Source organism: Saccopteryx bilineata, chromosome 5 (genome assembly GCF_036850765.1).
Source record: "Saccopteryx bilineata isolate mSacBil1 chromosome 5, mSacBil1_pri_phased_curated, whole genome shotgun sequence".
NCBI classification, from domain to species: Eukaryota; Metazoa; Chordata; class Mammalia; order Chiroptera; family Emballonuridae; genus Saccopteryx; species Saccopteryx bilineata.
This window is the reverse complement of record NC_089494.1, coordinates 1,578,930-1,583,226: the sequence shown is the minus strand read 5'-3', so window position 1 is coordinate 1,583,226 and position 4,297 is coordinate 1,578,930. Positions and strand designations below refer to the sequence as shown.

Here is a 4,297-nt window from a genome sequence, read left to right as displayed (position 1 = left end):
AAAAAGCCACACTTCTCTGTGACTTCCAACCACAGGGTCCCAGCTCTGTCGCGGAATCCCCTAGAATGAGGCGTCACCTCTTTTCCCGAAGGACATCCACGCAAAGCTCTGTCCGCTGTTCTCTCCGGAGTGTTTTTGTTTTGTCCATTTTTTAAGAAAGCACTTTCAATTTTCAGACCATGCTTTCCTCCGATGGAGATTCATTACCCACATCCCTCCTTCCAGCAGAGTTTCCAACGACAAGCACGGATCTCCGTGTGGGGTCTGCACACATGTGATATCTGATTTATCTGTCCCTGTGTGACCTTTGGCACACTTCAGCGTAAGGTGAATTGTAGTCGGCACAAATAGCAGATTTCCGCAACGATTCATCACACATCTAAAGCATTTCCTTGATAAAATTCCCACCGCGTGTAGGCGTGCACACCACCCAAGCCCCGGAGAAGCCGGATGAACGGGTCAGACCTGTTGGGCTGAACCAGTAGACGCCAAAGGCTTTCTTAGAGCTCACGGTCCTGTGAGATTGGCGATATTCTAGGCTGACGCTGCGCTCACAGGAGAGGTTACGGGGGGGGGGGGGGGGGGGGCACACCGGAGCTGGAGCTGGAGCCTGGGCCTCTTCTAACAAGGACAGGGGTCCAAGGACCGCATTCCCCGCAGGAGTCGCCTGGAGTCCTCGGAGGCGTCTGAACCTGGAAGGTAGACTCCGGGGACCTGGTGTTGTCCATCACGCCTGCTGCTGAATTCTGGGGGCTCCGTGTGCCCAACAGGTGGCACGTTCGCTGTGCTCACTGAGAACCGTGAGATGAATGAAGACGCCGCTGGGGTGAGAGTGTTTCTGCAGGTTTCTCCTGCCGTGGAGGGATTCTGTTTCTAGAAACCTCAGCTCAGGGCAGTCAGGGCTGCTGAGAACCCACAACACATGTGCCAGGAATCGTTTGAATATCGCTAGGTCTGAAAATTGGGACAAAAGCCGACAAACGGCCCCCCGCAGACGATCCTCACGCCCTTCCTGCTTTCTAGGACCCTATCAAGGTCACCGACTCATTTAAAGAACCCCCAAAGGGCACTTGACCTCAATTTTGATAATTTCCTCGCTGACATTCAAGAGAAACTTCCTCACTGTTCTCTAGTCTCTCTCTCTGTTGCTCGGGGGGGGGGGGAAAAAAGTTAAAAGTTTAAATAGCAATTCTCTTTAGAATTTAATATCTGTTTCCAAACATTCTCGGTTTAATTGCTCACTTGATTCTGTAGAAAATTGAATGGCTATATTACATTGTTTTCGTGCCCCGGTGGCCCCGGGGAAGGTGTGCCGAGTCCCCACCAAAGTGAACCACGTCCGTGCATCCCGCTGTGAGTGCTATATGAGAAAAGTTTCTAGCCAAGGTTTTTATCTTCTGGTGTTTGTTCCCATTTTATATTTGTGTCCAAAAGCCCTGAATTGAATCGATCGATGTTAAAGCCAAGAGTTCGGAATCGATCCTGTGCTTCAACTGCCTGTCTGGTTGGTGCCACCCGCCTCTCAGATGCACAGAGGAGCATGACAGATGCCGCTGCCAGGAGGGGTCTTCCCGTGGGGACACCTGGCGCGGAGCGGTCACCTCCCTCCCAGGACTTCATGCCCAGTCTGTAGAGTGCGGGTGGCACCTGAGGACCCTGAGCACTCAGAGGGCAGGCTTCCTGGAGGAATAGGCCTCCTGCTGATGACCCGCAGGGCAGGGAGAGTCCCCGCGGGAGAGACCAGGGCTTGATCCTTCGACGCAGGGGGACAGGAGTCAGTCGGCTAACTCCTTTTCCCCTAATGCAAGCATGACGCCTCTTTCCAGACAGAACCCTCCGGTGGCTGTCCAGTGTTGGTGGGCACTATATTCTCCACAATGTCTGTTCACCGCCCGACCTGGCGATGTGACCTGTGCCTCCTGCCTTTGGGAGGTGAGTCAGCATCCAGTGGCCCCTTGCCCCGTTCTAATCTTCTCAGGGCCCCTCCCCTGCCCCTGTGACTGCTTCCCCCCCACCCCCACCATAGACCACCCCTCCCAGAGCCATGAGGCCCCGGGGAGAAATGGGACTCGCTTTGGAACTCCAGGGGGTGGAGCCACTGGTGAAAAGGGACCAGGGGACTTACATCCGGGCTCAGCCCCTTCCAGGTGGCCCTTGACCTCTGAGCTTTAGTGTCCTCCTCGCTGAGGTGACACACACACAGGTCCCCTGGCTGACCCCAGACACTGTGAATGTCAGGCTCTCCCATAGCACCGCTCTGCTGATGGCTGGCCCTGGGGACCCCAGGCAGTGTCTTGTTCCACAATGCTCTCACCCCCACGCCATGGAATGCCCCCCCCCCCCCCCCCCGCAGAGGCTGAAGGAGCAAGGCCACCGAGGCTCCTCTGGCTGGCCTCCGAGCACAGCCCCGGACAGAAGCTGTCAGATCCCACTGAGCCCCCAGCAGGGCCTGAATGTGTCTTCACTGTGACCACGCTGTCCCTCACAGCTCCCGAGGTCTCTGCGGGCGGGCAGGGGTGTTCCCACGGCCTCCTCGCACACAATGGCTTCCTGGCGTTCCGATTCCCAGCAGAGCGGTTTCTGATACCGTGTACCTCAGCTGTGTCCCCTGGGACCAAGGCAGTGGAGGGAGGAGAGGTGACCTATGTAGTGCCTCCCCCGCCCCCCAACAGCTGGAGACTTCTAGAACTTTGAACATCAGACGTGGGGGAGGGGACATGGGGCGTGGGGACGTGGGGCGTGGAGACGTGGGGGAGGGGACGTGGGGGAGGGTACGTGGGCGTGGGGACGTGGGGGAGGGTACGTGGGGGAGGGGCGTGGGGACGTGGGGCGTGGAGACGTGGGGGAGGGGACGTGGGGCGTGGGGACGTGGGGGAGGGGGCGTGGGGACGTGGGGCGTGGGGAGGAGACAGAGCAGTGCAGGAGGGTGGCAGGTCGCCCGGTGGGCGCGACGTTGCTCTGTCCCTCGGGTTTGTGACCTCACGCCTGCCTTTTTACACTTTGGGGAAGAGCCTAATGAATCACTTTGATCACCAAGTACACATTTTAAAGATGGTGGTAAAATGTTCATATGCAAAGTGGGCCGTTTTGGGGGTGCACAGCTCAGGGCGTTATATACCTTCACACCGCTGTGCGACCACCACCACCCTCCCCCCCAGAACGTTTTCATCAACCCAGGCTGACCCTCTCTCTGTCCCCACTAATCACGCCCTTCCCGGGCTCCCTCCCTCCCCTGCCCCCACCGACTGTTCTCGGCCCTCACATAAGGGGAATCGTACAGTGTTTGACCTTTGGGTCTGGCTCACTTCACTGCTGAGACGTCCCCGACGGTCAGCACGTTGTAGCCTACGCCAGAATTCCCTTCCCTTTCAGGGCTGACCCGTGTTCCGTCGTGAGGACGGACCACACTTTGTCATCTGTTTACCAGCCGGCGGACACCTGGGTGGCTTCAGCTGCTGTGCGTGACGCCTCCGTGAACCTGGGAATACAAACATCTCCGAACTCTGCTTTGGGAGTTCCACACCCAGGAGTGGGATTGCGGGATCGTATGAGAATTCTGCATTTACTTTTCTTGGAGAAATTGTCATGAGGTGTTTCACAGCTTAAATATACCTTTTTTTTTTTTTAATTGACAGTTTGGGAATTTCAACCAGCATGTCACTAGCATGTACCTCCCTACCTATTTTTAACGTGAGAAACGGTTAGCTTTCTTTCTCCTCACTACCATAAAACATGCCCTGATGCCTCAAGGTCGCGAAGTTTGCGCCCTGACATGGCAGGTGGAGCTGGGGGCGGGGGGGGGGTGTCATTTTCGGATTCCTCCTTTTTAGGTGAGAAAAAACCGTGAAAAGGAAACAAGAGTTGAGAATGACCAACCAGAGAAAACGTGATCTCCTTTTCACAAGGCTTGCCTTTTTTAAAATCAAAGTAACTTTTCATGGGGTCATAATTCACCCTGGAACACAATTCACAGGCTATGAAAGGGGTGGGGGTAGGACGGAAGGGAGCCTCTTTCTCCCGGCCCTCCTCTGCCCAGAACGCCCCTCCCCACGGGCATCCGAGTGATCAGACTCTCGGGTCCCAGGCTGGTCGCCGCGTGCGCACCCCGAGAACACACACACACCCTCTCCCCCTTCCTCTCCCCACCCCCAACGGCGCTCACGAGGCCCCGGGACGTACCTGACTCTGCCCCCGCAGGGCGCGCTCTGAAGACTCGTGTATCTGCCGGTGAAGAGCTGCCGTGTTCTTCCTAGCAGCTGCCGAGCGCGCCGTTATTTATACATCATTTTAAAGGGAA

The 4,297-nt window shown here is 56.6% G+C and overlaps 1 long non-coding RNA gene across 1 annotated transcript; it reads left to right on the top strand.

The window, feature by feature from the left end:
- Positions 1 to 517: 517 nt before the first annotated feature.
- Positions 518 to 3,602, top strand: LOC136338630 (uncharacterized). Its single transcript, XR_010731988.1, has 3 exons — positions 518 to 826; positions 1,827 to 1,932; positions 3,373 to 3,602. It is a non-coding gene; the product is annotated as an uncharacterized lncRNA (long non-coding RNA).
- The last annotated feature ends 695 nt before the right edge of the window (positions 3,603 to 4,297 follow it).